Source organism: Stenella coeruleoalba, assembly GCF_951394435.1.
Source record: "Stenella coeruleoalba genome assembly, chromosome: 20".
NCBI lineage: Eukaryota > Metazoa > Chordata > Mammalia > Artiodactyla > Delphinidae > Stenella > Stenella coeruleoalba.
The window spans coordinates 31,178,188-31,199,789 of NC_137166.1; the positions used below are offsets into that span (position 1 = coordinate 31,178,188).

The window sequence follows — 21,602 nt, forward strand, 5'->3', positions numbered from 1 at the left end:
ACATATTTATTTTGTTTAAAGCTTATGTTACCCAGAATATGTAAGTTCTAAGAGGTCAGAAATTTATCCTTATCATATAGTAAGCAGTAAAAAAAATACTTATTCATGTCATATACACACAAAACTTTCTATTTGGGTAGGCGGCAAAGAAGGAATTCTACGTAAGGCAGAAACTGTTTTTGCCCTTTTAAAAAATCTTACGTGAAACTTTCTTTAAAAATGGCATTAGGGGTTATCTGGACATTAAGCTTATGACCCATTTAAAAATATTTTTAATTTTTTTCTTCCAGTATTACTGAGATATACTTGACATACAGCACTGTGTAAGTGGAAAGTGTACAGCATAATGATCTGACTTACACACATCATGAAACTGTTATCACAATAAGTTTAGAGATCATCCATCATTTCATAGACACAAAATTGAAGAAATACAAAAAAAAAATTTTGTGATGTGAACTGTTAGGATTTACTCTCAACAACTTCCATATATAACATTCAGAAGTGTTAATTCTATCATGTTGTACACTACATCCCTAATACTTGTTTATCTTATACTTTACCTTGTACCTTTTGATGGCCTTCATCCAATTCCCCTCCCCCCAGCCACTACTCCTGCCTCGGTAATGACAAATCTGACCTCTGTTTCTATGAGTTTGTTTGTATGTTTGTTTTTGAAGTGTAATTCACCTACATTATCTTAGTTCCTGTTACACAAGAGTCTTTTTCTATACATTTCAAAATGATCACCATGATAAGTCTAGTTAAGATGTCACCATACAAAGATACTACTTGGTTATTAACTATATTCCCCAAACTGTACCTTTCATACCAGTGATTCATTTATTTTTGCAACTGGAAGTTTGTACCTCTCAATCTCCCTCACTTCTTTCTTTCCTCTCCCACCCTCTTTCCTCTGGCAACCACCTGTTTGTTCTCCGTATCTATAACTCTTGTTTCTGTTTTGTTATGACCTTGTTTTGTTTTTCAGATTCCACATGCAAGTAAAATTATACAGTATTTGTCTTTCTCTTATTTCACTTAGCATAATACCCTCTAGGGCCATGCATGTTATTGCAAACAGCAAGACTGCATTCTTTCTTCCATATATACCACATCTTTTTTATCTGTTCATCTAATGATGGGCACTTGGGTTGCTTCCATATCTTGGCTATTATAAATAGTGCTGCAGTGAACATAGGGGTGCATGTATCTTTTCAAATTAGTGTTTTTGTCCCCAAAGCACAAAATATTTTAAAGTTTTAATTGTGGTAAAATATACTTAAAATGTACCATCTTAACCATTTTTAAGTGTACAGTTCAGTAGTTTTAAGCATACTGACTGTTGTGTAACCAATCTTTAGAATTTTTTCATCTTGCAAATTTGAAATCCTGTACCCATTTATTTAAACAACTCCCCATTCTCCTTCCTCCAATCCCAACCCCTGGCAACCACCATTCTGCCGTTTCTAAAGAATGTGACTACATTAGATACCTCATCTAAGGGGAATTATACAATGTGTTTGTGTGTGTAAGTGGCTTATTTCACTTAGCATAATATATTCAAGGTTCATCCATGTTGTAGCATATGTCAGAACTTCCTACCTTTTTAAGGCTGAATAACACTCCATTGTACGTATATTATGGCCCATTACAATTTTTTCCAGTATTTTTCAAGTTCTTTTTGAACAAGAAGCATGATATGCTATAGAATCTATCCTTCAGTAGTATACTTAGCTATTTTATGGGAAGTAGAGTAAAAGACGTCTGGATACCAAATCCCAAACTGCGACCCAATTATCAGACCTAACCTGCTGAGAAAACTTCTAACCAAAATACTATACTATGAAACTTAATTCTTTAATATGAACATCAACTGTGTCTCTCCTTAATTTACCTGATAGTTACTTATAAGCCTAAACAGACATGTTCAAAGTAGACTGAAAGGATCCAAAAGAGAAATTTCCTTACCCAATATTATAGACTAAAACCTATTAGTATTATTTGTTTTCCCCCTACCAGGAGACCAAAATTCTAATCTCTGTAACTAACTGAAAGTGTGACAATATACTTAACCGTCTGGCCCCCCAGTTACCTTGTCAATGACAGGTTTGGACTGAACGCTTGTGAAGGTGTCTTATAACTCAACACTGTCTACTTGGTTTATTTTCTACTCACATATTCTCAAAACACCTACCCCAACCAAACTAGAGATATCAGGAAAAAAAGATTAAAATCCTCATTAAGGAATAAATGCAAGATAAAAAGTAGTGGGCTCTATATTCTAAAATAAAAGCTTATGAGATTTAACTTTAAAAATACCTTTTAACTTAAAAATAAACATTTTTTCCTCTTGAAGACATCAACCATAATGTTCTATACCTAAAATTCTAAAAAAAAATAATAATTATTATGTTACGATTGTTCTATCCTTCTACTATTTGTAGGAGTATCACTGTCCTCATTTTAAAAAAATTTTCAGGCTAGTATGACCTTAACATATAACAACATGAACACCAGCAACAACTAGAACTTAGCAGAGAAATAAACTAATTTGTAATAGTTATCCAGAAAAACATCCTTCAAAATTATTCCCAGTAGACAATTTAAGATAACTTAGGTTGTTTTATTAATGTACAATACACAAAATCATCACAGAAGTTGAGATAAGAAGCTTTACAAGTCATGTATTCCAATCTCTATTAACATTTGCGTATAGAACTCTATTAAATCCCATCCTTATGTCTGTTCTATGTTTTCTTGGTATGTTTCAGATTAATCTAACTGCATAAGGTATCCATCCAGCTGATTAGTTATAAAATAAATTAGATCACTAGTCAATAAGAAAAATATCTGGCAAATACCAATCAGCCATGGCATAGTTGAAGAAGCTCAGGCGTGAGTTCAAATTCTGCCATCTCTAAGCTGTATAACCTTCAGCAGTTCTTTTAAATTCTTTTTCCTCACCTGACCATCTACACTGCAGAGCTGTTACAGAGTTCAGAAGAATAAAGTCTAAAATATAGTAAGTGCTCAACAAATATGTATTTCCCTCTCACTGACCTATAGAACTAAGAACATATATCAAGATTCTACGTTGGCTTGCAGAAAAATTACTAAGAGCCTGTTATATCTGATTGTACTTAGTTTCCAACTCGTTTAAAAAATATTTATACTAACCAGCAATTTCATCAATATGCCAAAACTCATCTTTGCCCTCCCAATATATATGCTTGCTCATTTTATTCCCTTACTAAAGATATCAATGCCTCTCTACCCATTTTTGCTTCGATTCCCCCACAGGTAATCCATGCCTTAACCATATTGAAATGTTGCCTGAATTCATCAAACTTTCTCACATCTCCATTAATACATACAGGAAGTTCTCTTCACCTATAATATCACTTCCCACCACCCCTGTTACTCTATTTAGTGCTTCTGATATTAAACTCAAGTTCTACCATCTCTAGGAAGCCAGTACACACACACACACACACACACACACACACACACAACCCGGCCCTCTGGAAAGGTTAAGCATTCATTAATTTATTTTTTGGCCATGCCATGCGGCATGTGGGACCTTAGTTCCCCAACCAGGGGTCGAACCCGTGCCCCCTGCATTGGAAGTGCAGAGTCTTAACCACTGGACCACCAGGGAGGTCCCAAGCATTCATTTTTTGTATTCCACACTGTACACACTATATTATCATTCTTGGTCTACTTGTCTGTCTTCCCTACTAAACAAGAGGAGTGCAGAGAATGGTTCTTATTCATCTTTATCCCTAACATCTACTAGTATAATTCCTGGCACATAGTAAATACCCAAATGTTTTCAAGAATTCAATGTCATAACGTAAAACAAAACAAAACCTCTCAATCCTTAATAGTAACGCCAAAAATTGAGATTCAAAAGCATTCTTTGAAGCAACAATGTACCATTTTTAAGACTTGAAGTATGCCTCCACTGAAATGCACTTAAAAATGGTTAAAACAGTATATTTTAGGCTATATATATTTACCCTACACACACACACACACACACACACACACACACACACACACAGAATGTCTCAGTGATCCAACTGAAGCTTAATTCCTGGTTATCCCTCAAAGAATTTTGCTTTCATTGATAAGTTATTCTACAAGGGACCTATAGCATAGTGGTTAAAAGTAAGGGCTCTGAAAAGAGACTGGTAAGCTTTATCACTTGTTAGCTATGTAATCTTAGGCAAGTCCATCATTTTGAAGCTCAGTTTCTTCATCTGCAAAATGGGGATTGTAATAGTACTGATCTCATAGAACTGTAGTAAATAACCCATATAAAGTACTGCGTAAATACTGTTTTCAAACTGTGCTCCCTAGATTGTTGGGTGATCCTTAGCCAAAGAAAGAAAGGGCTTTAGACCACCCCTTCCCCCATTTCTTCCCCTATAAAAGATTTCACCCTATACATTCTTTTACTTTACAGATTGATCTGTCAAGTAGGATTTTTTAAAAACAAAGCATTCCTTGGTTTAAAAGAACTGAAACCACTAATCTAATAGCACTCAACTGATGCTCATATTAACATCTCAGTCTGTAGATCGCCACTTACTAAATTCAATTATTGAAACTTACTTTGTTGGCATTCATACTTAATTTAGCTTTGCTTTGTATCTCACAGAAAGGGAAATCTTTAAAAATACAATCTCATCTCTACTCTCGGTAAAAGCTAACTGGGAATAACTAATTTGGAGCTGATATTGAAGACAGATTATAAGTTTCCTAGTTGCTACTGAGTCAGGTCAAGTTGTTTAACTGAAGTGGTCCTGAACATAAATCATACTCATAATCAAATTAAGAGAGTGTGTGTGTATACTATTAACATTAAAAACAGGAAACTGATTTAAGTGAAGAATTCTCCAAAGTTTGAAATACACTAAAAACTGAGACCCAGGTTGATTATCACTAACTTGCAAGGTTGTTGCAGAGTTTAAAAATACAAAGTTCCTAAAATATAGTAAGTGCTTAATAAATGCAGCTTTCCCTCTCATACCTGTCATCTCTTTTCTGACTTCGCAACAACCAATAGTCATTCAAACCTTCCCATGGCTGTTAGGCTTTTCTAGACCTCCTCAGACTCTTTCACTAATTATCTCCAATGCTGTCCTCTCATCACCTTCAAAACCCTTGTGTTCTTTTTCACTCACTCAACCCACCACAGTTTATTAACATCACCACTGTAATTTTACCTCCTTGCCTCAGTCCAATTCAATGTTTCTGAATATCTGTAATATTTATAATATTTACTATTTGCCTGGAACCAAACCTTTACCTTCAATGTGGTCCTTGCTTTTGTTTAATGTTTAAATTCATTTTCCTACGCTTCTAGGCTATCTCTTTGCAGTTATTTGTCTTCTCTCCTCAATTCTTCAATCCTAAGTTCCACATTCTCACCCCAAAACAATTTTGCCTCTTACACTTCTGAGGTTTTCCAGTTGAAAGTCACCAATCATCTTTACAGAAGCCATGTATCTGTCTTTGCATCTATCCCTTTTTTCTTCTATAAATACTATTTTCAGAAGAGGAAGCATGACTCTTCCCCAAAGATAAATCTTTCACCTCTTAATACCTACCATTCCATCTAGCCTTTCAAAGAGACTTACACCCATACATTCCACCTCTCTCGAGGATCTTTAATCACCCCCTGCAATTACCTGCTTTCCTTCTAACTTTAGGCATCAGATCTCTCCTACCTCAAAAATGTAAATGTACAAATGAAATCATCTTGTTTCTATCCTATTCAAAGACAAATATTGAAAATAAATTATCCACTGCCTCCATTTTCCAAATACCCATTTTCTTGTTAACCTCCTGTACTTTAGTTTCTGCCCCCATAAAATTACTGCAACTCTTTCAAAGATAACTAAGAAAATATAGAGAGAAATACATTGAATTCAAGTCAGCTAATTCCATGGGAAAAAAAATTTTAATTTACTCAAACTGTAGTAAAGCACAAAATTTTAAGATAAAACAAATTTTATGCAAAATATATGAAACTTAATCATTGTCCTCACCATTTTTTCCCTCTTATAAAAGAACTAACAAGATATATTAGCAGGTTTCTTTCAGAAGAATAACCACTGATTTCCAATATTCGTTTGTTTTTTTTTGGCCACATGGCTTGTGGGATCTTAGTTCCCCAACCAGGGACTGAACCCAGGCCTTTGGCAGTGAAAACATGGAATCCTAACCACTGGACTGCCAGGAATTCCTCTAGGATAAAATTTAATATGCTTTACAGGGCTGCTGCTTACTCAGGTAAACTAAACTGAAATAACCAATGGTCAAAAAAGATAATCTTTCTTTCCCCCCAAATTTCAAACCATGTCTGTTTGTAGCAATAACAGTGTCTAAAATTACTGGTTAAAAAAGTTCTAAAGCATAACCAAAAAAAACACACAAAAAACCCTTAGATATTCATTTAGCTAACTACATTTAATTATGTCAAATTACAACAGAAACATCAATATCTACAGCTATTTGATAAATAATAGCTACTAATGACAGAAGCTATAATTTTTACTCATAAGCACCCGAAGCCTCATTTAAAATGATACATTTAATATCAGACTGCCTACAAGCTAATAACTTTCAGATTGTTAATTTCCTGAGAATATCAAAAAAACAAGATTTTTCTATTCCGCACCATCACCCAAGTAATACATAAACCCATCTAATACTACGTTCTAGTTCTTTTTTTCTCAAACCTTCATATTTAATATAATCTATATTAAGATATTCACAAATAAACTTTCAAAATTGAAGTACATTGTTAAAAAGTAAGATCATTTCAGTTACCAACTTTTCTAACATAAATAGGAAGCCCAGTCTTTTGTCTCAAAACGCATTCTATGGGGACTTTCCTGGTGGCACAGTGGTTAAGAATCCGCCTGCCAATGCAGGGGACACAGGCTCGAGCCCTGGTCGGGGAAGATCCCACATGCCGCGGAGCAACCAAACCCGCGTGCCACAACTACCGAGCCTGCCCTCTAGAGCCCGTGAGCCACACTACTGAGCCTGTGCTCTAGAATGCGCGAGCCACAACTACTGAAGCCCGCGTGCCTAGCGCCTGTGCTGCGCAACAAGAGAAGCCACCGCAATGAGAAGCCCGGGCACCACAACAAAGAGTAGCCCCCGCTCCCTGCAACTAGAGCAAGCCTGCGCACAGCAACTAAGACCCAAGGCAGCCAAAAATAAATAAATAAATTTTTTTTAAATAGAAAAAAATGCTAAAACACATACTATGAATATGTCTTAGTGTGCTGTCACACACATAGCTAAAGCTATCCTCACTGAGAGTCAGCACTCAGATAAAACCAGTCCTCACCTTCTGAAGCACTTGTCTATGGATACTGTTCAAACCTTGATTTCTCACCAATCCTTTTTCTCCCCCTATCTTCTTCTCAGTACATCTCACCATCATCTACCTAATTCCTCAAGCCAGGAACGTGGAGATCATTTTTTTTTAATTAATTTACTTATATTTTATTTTGGCTGCGTTGGGTCTTCGTTGCTGCGCGCAGGCTTTCTCTAGTTGCAGCAAGCAGGGGCTACTCTTTGTCCTGGTGCACAGGCTTCTAACTGCGGTGGCTTCTCTTGTTGCGGAGCACGGGCTCTAGGCACGTGGGCTCAGTAGTTGTGGCTCGCGCACTCTAGAGCGCAGGCTCGGAAGTTGTGGCGCACAGGTTTAGTTGCTCCGCAGCATGTGAGATCTTCCCGGACCAGGGCTCGAACCCGTGTTCCCTGCATTGGCAGGCGGACGGATTCTTAACCACTGCGCCGAAGTCCATGGAGGTCATTTTTGACAGCTTTCATTTACATCCAATTCATCATGCAGTTGTCAACTGCGCCACCATTCCCATCTCCTGTCTCTATCAAATCAAATTTTATATATACATATACACATATATCCTTTTCCATTCCTTCATCTCTACAGCTGCTACCCTAGTTCCAGTTATCATCATGTCTTACCTCAACAACTGTACTAGCACAATGTCTTTGCTTTTACCCTTGCCTTTCTCCAATCCATTTTCAGCCAAAGTGATGTTTTAAAAATTTAAAGTAGGGCTTCCCTGGTGGCGCAGTGGTTGAGAGTCCGCCTGCCAATGCAGGGGACACGGGTTCGTGCCCCGGTCTGGGAAGATCCCACATGCCGCGGAGCGGCTGGGCCCGTGAGCCATGGCCGCTGAGCCTGCGCGTCCGGAGCCTGTGCTCCGCAACGGGAGAAGCCACAACAGTGAGAGGCCCAAGTAACGCAAAAAAAAAAAAAAAAAAAAGAAAGAAAGAAAAATTTAAAGTATATTACTCCTCTGCTTCAAAATCTTCAATGACTGCAATGTCCTTAGTAAAACCCAGAAGTCTTTAACATGTCCTTCAAGGCCCTGCATGGCCCCGCATGATCTGCTCTCTGCCTCTCTCATTTCATCTTGCACGGTTTCCCTCCATTATTATCCTCTTGCCACCCTGAACTTCTTTCATTCCTTCCAACATATTAATCTCTCTCCTGCCTTCATACGTATTTTTTCCATTCTAGGAAACTCTTTTCCTGCCTGGTTTCTTATTCTTTATGTCTTGACTTAAATATCACCACCTGAGAGGCCTTCTCTGACCGTACAAACTAAAACCCTCCCCATTTTTCTCTCATAGCACTCTTTTCCCTTACTGAATTCACCCCAAATTGTAATTTTACATTTATTTGCTTGTTCATTATGTCTTTCCACTATTATGCTGTAGATTCTACAAAGGCAAGGATTACACTACATATAATAAATTAATAAGTAAAAGGATCACTTAATAAATCTACTTAGTGGATGAATGAATGGATGTGCATGACCTAGAATCCAGGAAACAAATTACAGCTCTAAGTGGCTTCCCCTCCTCTGGGTCTCCCATCGTCACGTGATCAACTTTCCAACTGTTACCAAAAGAGAGGAGCAAAAGGTGTTCCTGCAAACTCAAAGGCAATACAATAGGAGGAATGCCAGGAAATTGTACTCGATGTCTAATAGGTGAGACAAATAATGGTATGATTTCATGGGAAGGAGAAATCCTTAAGGGCTACAATGATGAGAGATGATTTTATTCACAAGGTGGAATTTGACCTGAGTATTCAGACTGGTAAAATTTGGAGAGGTAGAATGTATGGGGAGTGAAGCCCAAATAAGGAATTAAGAGACACAAAGTGTTAGAAGACAATTATAGAACTGGAATGTGGCAACTTATATTTACAAAGTAGATAAGTGTAAAAAAACTAAATCTCTCATCATGTAAGAAATCTGTATTTTGTTAAAACATGTTAATCACGTTAAGACCACAACATCTACAAAACATTTGAAAGGTTACAATAAAATCATTCTACCTCAGTCTCCATAAATCCCTTCTAATTCTAATCTTTGGCTTTTAAAGTTTTTCAAACATTTATGACAACACACTCTCATAATTAGTTTTCATAACTCATTTTCACTCTGACCAACTACCTCAAGTTTCCATATTCTTATCACTGTGTTCTTTATTCACTACACTGACACCTGATGAAATTTCCCCAGTAGATCTACTATTTCAATCATATTTATTTTTCCTTTATAGCCTTTGATCTCTCTAGAACTTCATTTTTTTCTTCTCTGTCGAAGTAGTTGACTTTTTCTTGTTCTACATTTATTTCAATGATCTAACTCTTCAGAAAATCTAAAATATTCATATGTACCAACATTTTAATTTTACTATTGGTAGAAGCTTCAAAAGATTTTACTTCTAAATCTGTAATGTTACTTCAGTTCCTGCCTCCTAAATTTACACAAGCCCCTCCTTCAGTTCTATCTTGTTTCCATAGGTAAATTATCAAGGTCTAGTTCAATGCCTTATGGAAGGCATTCAGTTATATTAGATAAGGGGTTTGCAGTTAAAAGTTTCTAGAGATACTTCCAAATTGAAAATGTTATGATTTCATTAATCTTATCTTCTCATGGGCTTTTTCCATTGACAACACTGCTTATCTTTATTCATGCTTGCCTACTTGAGGTTATTCTAAAAATGTTTTCCGGTTAAGGCCAACTTACCTGAAATACCAATATACCACTATTTCTTTCAAAACCTCTGCTTTTTCTAACACTTAAATCCAAGCATAATTTTTGCATTTCAGAGGAGGATCTCAGGATACTTAGAATCACAGAATTGTCAAACTGGAGCACACTAAGGTTCACAGAATTTAAGAAACTTGACTACATCTATATAGCTAGTGAAGTGACAAAGTCCTGATTCTCTCTAATCAGCACTCCTTCCAAGTCAAGAAGGCTTTACTGGTTACTCCAGCACAATGTTTTCTTCCTAACGCTATTTCCTATGTCCTTAGGACATCATCTTCTCCTAGTTAATCAATCACAACGTTTTTGTTTTTTAACTCTCAATTACCCTCACTCTCCTAAAACCGTTCAAGGATGACAGAGATACCAGAAGCAAAACTGGGAGGCAACTACTTTGCTTTTTCTCAGATCATTTTATGTCTATATTATATGATCTGCATTTTATAGGAAATTCCCCAAGGAGTGAGACCTGCCAATACGTTGTAGTACACTACAACGATTTAATGTGAAGTGCTAAGGCAATGGAAGCATAAACAGAAAAGTCTTGGAAGATACATGGTTTTACTTGCTTGGAGCAATAGATATTTTTCATTTAGTAAATATTTATCAAATATCAATCATATGGAAGGCTCTGTGCTACCTATTAGCAAAAAGTCACATTTAAATTCAAGTACTGTAAATCAAACAGAAAAGAAACACTATGTTCATCCTTTTGCAAAAACAAAAACACCAAAAACAAACACAGCACAACCCTCCCTCTGTAAAGTGGAATCCCCCCTTAAGTTCACCTTCTGTATATTCAAGTGTTTGTAGACCTAATGGTTCTAAGTACCTGTACAATTATACAGAGTTTAGATAGAGTAACATTACAAAACAAGCCCTCTTTCCTTTTCAAGATCATAGCTACTTAAGTAAAAGTGGTGAGACTGAAATCAGAGAAAACGAAACGCTGAAAAGTGGAATGCAAAACTGAGAAATTAAACTGCGATAATGACTGCATTAAGGAAAATAAACTTTATTTAACGGGGGGCGGGGACTCTGAGGTACTTATGAGTATTTCACATAAACTGATAAAAGTCACAAAAGCGTCAAATCCCAGTCTTCCAATAAAGTAACACTGTAAATATCACCATTAAAAAAACAAGTTCTTGTCTACTTTGTTCTGAAAAGTTTTATTTTCCTTAAAAACAAAACAAAACCAGAAAAAAGCAAAACAAAACCAAAAAAGGAACAAACAGAAACCACTCTGAGCTGGCGACTGCGACAGGCCAGTCAGACACCCAGGCTTTCTGGGTCGCGCTTGGCTTTGGGATGCATGTCCGCGAAGAGAGCCCTGGAACCACCCATCACGTCCCACACCCAGATCCCAAGAAAGCAGCAGTCGCGGCGAAGGCCCGACACACACAGGGGCTGGTGGGGTCCGGGGTCCGGGCCCTGCTGCAGACATGGAGAGGCCCTCGGGACGGAGGATAACAGAGAGGCAGCGCGGTCGTAACCCGGACGCCTAGGCCAGGAAAAGCGCCGAGGGCGTCCAGGGCTCGAGGGCACCCAGCACTCGCGCGGGACGCCTTGTCATGAGTCACGGAGGCGAGAAAGCAGGCGGGCGGGGGAAGAGGCTGCAGGATGGAGGGAAGCCCGACCCTCGGGAGGGAAGCGAGCGGACGGGGAGGCCCCGACCTCACACGGGGCAGGGAAGGGAGGCCCTGCCTACCCACGCCCGGCCCGCCCTGCCCTCACCTCCATCCGACGCAACAGGCGCTGCGGCCGGGTCCGGACCCCGGGGTCTGCGTGCTGGGGGGCGGGGGCAGCAGCCCGCAGCCATGACAGGAGCGGGGCTGGCCGCGGGCGGGCTGGGCCGCACGTGCGGGCAGCGGCCCCTCCCCGGCCTCCCCGCGCTCTCGCCCGCCCGCCCCCGGGGGCCAGCCCCTCACCTCGGCGGCGGCAACGCGGCCCGGCCTGCCCCGACCCCCCCACCTCGGCGGAGCGGCGGCGGCACGTACTCACCGCCGCTCACGGGTTCTCGGGCTTCGCCATGACTGAGGCGCCCCCTGCGCCCCCCGCTTCGACCGAGACTGACACGCGCGGCTGGCCGGGCGGGGGCGGCCTCAGGCGACCACCCGGCTGACAGAACCCGCCCCCGCCTCTCCCCACTAGTTGAGCAGCGGCCACTGCCCTGCGGCGGCCCCAGGCTTCCTCCCCACGCCTGGGGCGGCGGGTGGCAGCGACAGGCAGCTGCGGCACTTACCGGCGGCGCGGCCAGGCCCCCCTGTCAGCGCGGGGCCGGGAGGGAGAGGAGGGAGGAGTGAAGGGGCACCGCCTCCCCCGCGCCGCCACGCACCCGCCTGATTGGCCCAGTTCACTCCCCCAGCGCGACCCCACCAGCCCCTGCGAGCGGCACTCCGGCAGCACCGGCGCGTCATTTGCATACTTGTGCCCGCGCCGCTGATTGGCCCGGGCTCGGAGGGGCGGTGGAGACGGCGGCAGCTCCCGCCGCTGCTCCCGCCGCGTCGGGCGACCGAGGAGGGAGGATCCTCTCTGCCGCTCCCCTTCCCTCACGGCCCGGCCTGACCTGGGGCGGAGGGCGGCGGGAGGCGGGGTCGCCGCCCGGCTCCAACATGGCCCCGCGCGCCGCCGACCCAATCGCCGGTGCGGTTACTCCGAGAGCCCTGGGCGGCCTCGGGGCGGGGAAGTGTTGGGGCCGGGCGCCCTCTGGCCGGAGCGCGGGGCAGTGCAGTGGCCCGGGCTCCCGTCGCCGCCCCGCCGCGGCCGCCACGTCAGGCCGCGCCCTCGCGGCGGCCTCTCCCCTCCCCGCGGCCCGGCCGCCACGTCAGGCCCGGCAGGCACGCCCTAGCCGCGAGCTGACCGGTGGCGGGGTCGGCGCCGAGGTCACTCACACGCTGGGCCCGGGGCCGCCGAGGAACCGCGAGAGTTTCTAGAGCCTCCCTCTTGACACGGCCGTAGTCTTGGACCCTGGTTCTCACTTCGCTCTGAGACTGCGGTGGCACACGCCTGTGCTTTAAAATCGGGAGCAAGGAGAGTGTCGCCGCGATGATGCAGCGATTCAGTCCAGGTGCTAAGCACCTGCCGCGGAAAAGGCACCAGGCTGAGGAGAGATCCAGCACCAAGCCCTAATCTAGAGAGAGTACGCACCTCGAGTGGTAGAGAGCTGAGGCTGACACACCTAGTCATCTCCATGGTCAGGCCCACGTTCTAAATTAAACAGCTATGAAGGGAAAGAAAGACCCCCCGCCCCCGCCAAAAAAGAAGGGCGGGGGAGAAGGTGACGTTGGGCCAGAAGTAGGGGGCGTATAGAAAACCGCGGCCTAAGAAGGCGTGGGGAAACCTGGGTTCCCTCTCGCTCTGTCACTAATTAACTGAGTGACCTACATTAAATCATAACGTGTCCCAAGGCCTCGGTTTTCCCTTCTGTGAAATGAAGAGGCTGGACACATTTTTCTAAAAGCCTTCCGATTCTAAAATTATACCGGTCTCTCTTTCAGGCCCTGAGCTGGCTTTAATACCTGACTAAAACTTAAGCATCCATATTAGAACGAGAGAAGACAAAATAATGGAACGTTAGAACTTCAGCCAGCCTCCCTGATGTTTGTTCGGAACTGTTTACCGTTTCAAATCCTAGGAGGGTGATATCTAACATTCACTTTACAGTTGACAGAAATCTCTTGACTTTCTGTCTTCACAAAGAAGCATAGAGCAATGTCACTGTGCTTGTTTATGCCTCACCAGAATGGAATGGCCGCGGTATACAGAGTGCTAGTTGCCAAGTAATTTCATTCTTCATATTCCGCGTGAAGGCTCTCCAGAGTAGAGCAACACAACTCTATTTAGCTGAGATACTGAAAGGGTTAGGAGAAAACCCTGCTGAGAGAGAAGTTACAATTACAGTTTCGATTCCCCTCAAGGATACTTAACAACAACTACACACTAGGATAAGAATGCACGGAAACAATTCATCTCTGAGCTCGCTACACTACTTATTTGAATACCACTTTAGTTTGCAAATCCAACCTGTTGAGTCAAATCTAAGGCCAGTAACATCTCATTTATCAACTTTACCTACTTGACAGAACTTTTCTCCCAAAGAAAACTCACGTTTTCTTGAATACAGCCCTTTGAAAAAATAAAGTTTGGTGATTAAGGAGCATCATTATCAACACTATTGCAGTTTATTATGACCAATGAATGCCCTCAAAATTATGTAGATTTGTCCCTATAATAATGACCTCTAGAATGCTGTTTTTATGATTAAATTTACATCTGTTTTTTTTTGTTTGTTTGTTTTCGGGTTTTTTTGTCTCCTTTATCACTCCTGGGCTGACACTTCTCCATTGTCCTACCTAACAACCTTCTTTCGTTGTTTTTTTGTTTTGTTTTTAATGCTTCTATTGTACTATGAACCTAGACACAGATAAACTTCTATTAGTTTAGACTTTCAAGATTTGAGTAAAGATTTTCTGTGGGGTTCTCCTGTGAGTTAAGCACATGAGGTTTTTTTGGTTTTTTGTTTTTAATTAATTAATTTTGGCTGCGTTGGGTCTTTGTTGCTGCACACGGGCTTTCTCTAGTTGCTGCGAGCAGGGGCTACTCTTCATTGTGGTGTGCGGGCTTCTCATTGCAGTGGTTTCTCTTGTCGCAGAGCACGGGCTCTAGGCGTGTGGGCTCAGTAGTTGTGGCACACAGGCTCAGTAGTTGTGGCGCACGGGCTTAGTTGCTCCGCAGCATGTGGGATCTTCCCATACCAGGGCTCGAACCCGTGTCCCCTGCATTGGCAGGCGGATTCTTAACCACTGCACCACCAGGGAAGCCCGTTTTTTTCGTTTTTAAAAATATTTATTTATTTACTTATTTGACTGCACCAGTCTTAGTTGTGCCATGCGAGATCTTCTTTGCTGCATTAAGGATCTTCGTTGCAACATGTGGGATCTTTATTTGGGGCATGCGGGATACAGTTCCCTGTCCAGGGATCAAACCTGGGCCCCCTGTATTGGAAGCGCAGAGTATTAACCACTGGACTACCAGGGAAGTCCCCAAGCACGTGAGGGTTTTTGACATCTATTTTGCTCAATGACGAGTTTTTGCTTACTTCTGAAATCTTAGTAGTAGTATTTTTTTTTTTTTTTTTTTTTTTTTTTGCAGTATGTGGGCCTCTCACTGTTGTGGCCTCTCCCGTTGCGGAGCGCAGGCTCAGTGGCCATGGCTCACGGGCCCAGCCGCTCCGCAGTATGTGGGATCTTCCCGGACCGGGGCACAAACCCGTGTCCCCTGCATCAGCAGGCAGACTCTCAACCACTGCACCACCAAGGAAGCCCCTTAGTAGTATTCTTGGTAACTGAGGTTTCTGGATATGTGCACTCTGGAAAAACCATTGCAAAGGATGGCTCTAAATCCCGGAATTTAGAGGCTACATCAGTAAACACTACTCTTTGCAATTTAAATTAATAAGAATCAATATCATCAACATCAAAATCTAGCAACACTGGCCTACTAGTTCCATCAGGCAATGGAATGTCCAGAACTAGGCAATGCTCTCTCCAGGATCCTCTATTCCACTCTAGAGTAAAATTGGGTCCATTCCTACCCAAAGTCTTTCAAACCAAAAAGACCCCCATATCTGTAGACACGATGTTTCAGGTCACTAGGAAGCCTGTGCTATGTCAGAGAGCCTTTCTTCACAACCCGAATGAAGCATTCTACAAGTGTCTCCAATAGGTACATTTACTGAAATCTAACTAGTCCCAAGTACTGTGTAAGGGTTTATAAGAGTTTAGCCAAGGAAGCCAGCAACTTCCAACTTTGTTATAGTATTGCATATTTGTTATTTTAATTTACCTTCACAGCGACTCTATGAGAAAGGGATTATTTTCCCCATTTTACAGATGGAGAGGGTTCAAAATCTTGCCCTGGTTACACAATCATTGAGTGGCAGAGATAGGATTCAAACTTAGAACTGATTGGCCCTAAAGCCTGTAACTCTTAACCATTACACTATATTCCTCCCTCAGCCTTAGTTTCCAATTCCATGTTTATCAAGCAAACTTTTATCAACTAATTTGGCACCTTGTAAGGGGGAGTTCCCTGTATAGGCATTTTGGTTGAGGTTACCAAAAAAGGACTATCTCAAAATGTATATGGTATATCAAACTTGGCATTTTCTTGCAAGTTTGAGGGGTATGAACCAATGCTCTGGTACTGTTCACTTTGGGGAAAAACTGATACAATCAAGATCCTAAAACTGCAAAACTAAGGATTAGACCCTACTTCAGTGAGACCTACAGAAGTGATGCCCACAGAATAGTCAAAACAACCTTGAAAAAGAAGAAAGTTGGAAGACTCACACTTCCTGATTTCAAAACTTACTACAACACTACAGTAATTGGACAGTGTGGTACTAGCACAAGAATAGACACATAGATCAATGGAATAGAACTGAGAGTCCAGAAATAAACCTTTACATTTATAGTCAATTGATTTTCAACAAGGGTGCCAAGATATTTAAATCGAGAAAGAAAACTATATTCAAACGCTAGAGAATGAAGTTGGATCCCTACCTCACACCAAATACAAAACATAAATGAAAAGGGATGATAGAGCTAAATGTAAGAGGTAAAACTATAAGAGTCTAAGAAGAAAACATAGGAGTAAATCTTCAGGAACTTGGGTTAGGCAATGGTTTCTTATATATGATACCAAAAGCATAAGCAACAAAAGAAAATATAAATTGGACTTCATTAAAATTAAAAACTTTTGCACAAGCAACTAAAGAAAAAAATAAATTGAATATCAAAATAGAAAACCTTTGTGCTTCAAAGAACACCATTAAGAAAGTTCAAAGAAAAACACCTACAGAATGACAGAAAATACTTTCAAATCATACATCTGATAAGGGTATAGTATCCAGATGTATAAAGAGCTCTTACAACTCAACATTTTTTTAAAAATCCAATTTTAAAATGGGCAAAGTAGTTTTAAATAGACATTTCTCCAGTGAAGATATACAATGGTCAATATGCACACAATAAAATACACTCTAATAATCATTAGTTATTAAAGAAATGCAAATCAAAACCACAATGAAATACCACTTCACATCGATTAGGACGGCTATAATAAAAAAGACAGGCAGTAACAAGTGTTGATGAGGACATGGAGAAGTTAGAACCCTCATACTTTGCTGGTGGGAATGTAAAATGGCGCAGCCACTTTGGTAAACAGTTCTTCAAAAAGTTAAACATAGTTATTACATGACCCAGAAACCCCAAAGAAATGAAAACATATTCCACACAATAACTTACACATAAATGTTCATAGCAGCATTATTCATAATAGCCCCAAAGTGGAAACAACCCAAATATCCATCAACTGACAAATGGATGAACAAAAGTGTTATATCCATACAAAGGAAAATTATTCAGCCATAAAAAGGATTGAGGGGACTTCCCTGACGGTCCAGTGGGTAAGACTTCGTGCTCCCAATGCAGGAGGCCTGGGTTCGATCCTTGGTGGGGGAACTAGATCCTGCAGGCATGCTGTAACTTAAGAGTCCGCATGCCACAACTAAAGATCCTGCGTGCTACAACGAAGATCCCACGTGCCGCAACTGAGACTCAGCACAGCCTAAATAAATAAATAATTTTTAAAAAAAGGATTGAGTACTGCTACATGCTACAACATGGAATAACCCTGAAAACATTATGTAGAATGATAAAAGCCAGATACAAAAGGCCATATATATGATTCCATTTATATGAAATGTCCAGAATAAGCAAATCTAGAGAGACAGAAAGTGGATTAGTGGGTGCCTAGGACTGGGTAGGAGGGAAGGGGACGAAGAATGGAGAGTGATTGATAATAGGTACTTATGGAGGGGTAATGAAAATGTTCTAAAATTAGATTGTGGTGATGTTTGTACAACTCTGTGGATATACTAAATACCACTGAAGTGTGAATTTTATGCTAAGTAAATACTATTGCAATAAAGCTGTTTTTTAAAAAGTAATGCATAGCCAGCAACTTCTTTTTATAGTATTACATTCATTAAATCCATATATTAGGTATATATGTGTATATATACACACACACACATATAGGAACACATGTTGAGACAAAAGGAACACATATATTTTAATTATATTTATATTAATTCAGCAGCAAATAATTTTTTTAACCTGAAGACTGTTGGAGTGGCACTGTTATTTCTCACATTGGGCTCACCAGTTTTGTGACTTTGGTATAATTTACCTTACCCTCACCATGTACGTGTACCAGACTGGCAGCTGTGTTGGCTACAGAAGAAGGGATTATTATTTTCATATAAATAATATTAAATTATTAATAATAAAAACTGGGGACTTCCCTGGTGGCACAGTTAAGAATCTGCCTGCCAATGCAGGGGACACGGGTTCAATCCCTGGTCTGGGATGATCCTACGTGCCGCGGAGCAACTAAACCCATGTGCCACAACTACTGAGCCTGCACTCTAGAGCCCGAGAGCCACAACTACTGAGCCCGTGTTCCACAACTACTGAAGCCCGTGTGCCTAGAGCCCGTGCTCCCCAACAAAGAGAAGCCATCGCAATGAGAAGCCTGTGCACCACAACGAAGAGTAGCCCCCGCTTGCCGCAACTAGAGAAAGCCTGCACACAGCAACGAAGACTCAACCCAGCCAAATATAAATAAATATATTAAAATAATAATAATAATAAATACTGAACAAATGTGTTTGGACAAAATATCTTCTCATTCATCTTTATTGACATTCATTCACAGGTTGAGGCACTAAAGAAAATGTTGTTTCACAGACCAAAGGTAAGTACTTTAGGAATGCTTTTTTAATCTCTTACACATTTTATGTACATTCATAACTTAAATGTTTTATGCCCCATTATATTATGGAATATAACATGATTTCCATCTTTCTGCAATAACGAATAGTAGCTTGAAGAGCTTAGATACTTCTCCACTCTAGGAAAAGAATCTGAAAGTTGGTTCAGTAGTGAATAAAAACTAACTTCACTTTAGCCCCTGGGTGTTGTGAAATTTCCTTAACTCAGTGGAAAACATAGGTTCTTTTTAGAAGAAAGGGTAAAGGATATCATTAGAAAGCTCTTCAGCCTCCCTTTTCAGACCCTTGTTCAAGCAAATAGAAAAAAGGGCAGGCTTTCAGTTGTAGCTTAGAGCACCTCAAAGATCAATTAAAAGCATGTTCAGCACTGTTTTCAAATCTACTGGCTGCTGATAACAACATCCAAAGGATGTGTTCAGCCAGGCAGCCATTCTTCAGACTCTTATCTTAGGCCTACTTAATCAGGGACAGATCTTAAGAGTCTCTAAGTTGTATCTATTTTATCCCCTGCTTTTAGCTAGAAATATACTTCAAAGCATGATCCTACTTGGCAGTTCAAATTTTCCACTGTTTTGCTTTTATAAACAGTTGCTTGTCCTGGGAATTCCCTGGCGGTCCAGTGGTTAGGACTCCGAGCTCTCACTGCCAAGGGCCCGGATTCGATCTCCAGTCAGGGAACTAAGATCCCACATGCTGCATGGTACGGCCAAAAACAAAACAAAACAAACAAACCAACAAACAAAAGTTGCTTGTCCTAATCTTAAAAGGTCTTCAGAAAAAAAAAAAAGAGGTTTTGCTGTTTTCCTTGATAAGACATCCCTGAGCACCTTATTCCCTCTCTTTGTTCATCTGCTTCTCTTTGGGTAATATAAGCATTCCTGGAGAAGTTATATCTAAATCAAGTTTGGGGAGATGAAATGCATGATGGGCAGCTGCAATTTAAGAAATTAATTCATTCAACAAATAATTAAAGAATATCTCTGAAAAGGAATTCCCTGGTGGTCCAGTGGTTAGGACTCAGCGCTTTCACTGCCGGGGTCCGGGTTCAATGCCTGGTCAGGGAACTAAGTCCCGCAAACGGTGTGCATGGCCAAAAAAGAAAAAAGAAAAAAAAAAAAGAATATCCGTGAAGTGTCAGGTACAGTGCTAGGTGCTGGGAATCCAACAATGAAAAAGATAGCATGGTCCTTTCGCCTCATGGCGAAAGTTTTGTCAAGTAAATAATACCCACTAATTATTTTTATTAATTTATTAATACTTAACTTTCATTTACAGGTACTGTAATTGGTATACTAAAAAAACCACGTATGCTCTATACCACAGAGCCTAAGGACTAATGGAAACTGTAGACATGTATTTTTCTAATCAACTGGTTTGTTTTATAGGCATTATGGGCATCTTATTTCAAGGAGAAATCCATCCTGGTGCAATTTAAACCCATCTTGTCTTGTTTAAGCTTCAAAAAAGAGAAAATTGCACCAGGTTTCCTCTGAATATTTCTTGATTTGTTTTTCCTCGTTAGTTATAGCCATGACTATAATTTGGTCACCATCTTTCCATAATCCCATCGGCCAGGTTTCACGCTCCTTATTCTGTCTTGGAAAGAGCTTATAAAACTCGTATATTATTGTTAGGAATAAAATAAATCCTTTAACCATTACATGGTCTTGCATTTTTTTTAAATAACTGAGTGAGTTTTTTCTTACCTCATATGGATTTCTTAAGAAGGGCTATCTTTCTTATTAATATCACCTTTTAAAGCACTCTTTTTTTATCAGGGCAGCATGCGGTCTCTTACGTAAAAGCATGTGGAGATTATTGGAATTCCTGGACATTCTGATTGAGGATGCATATTCATTATAGTTGTTTTCTCTGCACTGAACCCCATGGTTTGTTTTATAGAGGAAGAGTGACAACATGCCAACCAGGAAAATTAATTCCAGGTTATATGACTGAAAAAATTTTTTTTAAATTCAAGAGCAGAGAGGCCTTAGAAAATTTTGTTGAAAGTAAGTCAGTGTAGCTTTCTGGTTACCATTAGATGGTAAGCAGTTAGTGACCCTGCACAATTCCTTTTTTTTTTCTTTTTGGCCACGCCACATGGCTTGGGGGATCTTAGTTCCCCAACCAGAGACTGAACCTGGGCCCTTAGCAGTGAAAGCGCAGAGTGCTAACCACTGGACTGCCAGGGAATTCCCAGACCCTGTGCAGTTTAAGTAGAAGTCTTGTGTGGAAACCAGGAAAGGAGCTGAGTCAATGTTTCTTAAAACAAGAAATTCATAGAAATTGTCTCCTACAGGCACATATTTGATTTCTCCAACATTACAAATAGTTGACAAACGTTTCACCTTCCAGAAAGTCTGGCTGGGTAGAGACCTCAAAACTAGTATATCAGAGAACTGAATTTCTCCCAAAACGGGGCCAGTTCTGCCTCACTGATTGGCTGTATTTGAGTGATGGTTAGCAACAAGATAAAAGACCGAAGCATTAGGCCAAATCCTCTGGCTATCAAATACATAACTGAATTCTCCCTTTTCTCACGGTCTAGCTCAGTGTCATGAAGGACTGCCTGACTTTTTCGCATAGTCAGCAATTTTTGGCTAATCCCGTGGAGCCGT

General features: G+C 40.9%; 1 protein-coding gene across 12 annotated transcripts in view; it reads right to left on the reverse strand.

Moving 5' to 3' along the window:
- Nucleotides 1-21,602, reverse strand: part of CHD9 (chromodomain helicase DNA binding protein 9) — a 243,873-nt gene that overhangs the window by 181,216 nt on the left and 41,055 nt on the right. For 6 of the 12 annotated variants that reach the window (XM_079907082.1, XM_079907095.1, XM_079907081.1 and 3 more), the window contains exon 1: nt 12,370-12,399. The exons of 2 other annotated variants lie outside the window; for them this stretch is intronic. The gene's annotated coding sequence lies outside the window, so the exon portion shown is untranslated. 4 more of the 12 variants (XM_079907094.1, XM_079907093.1, XM_079907091.1 and 1 more) reach the window with 4 other exon arrangements.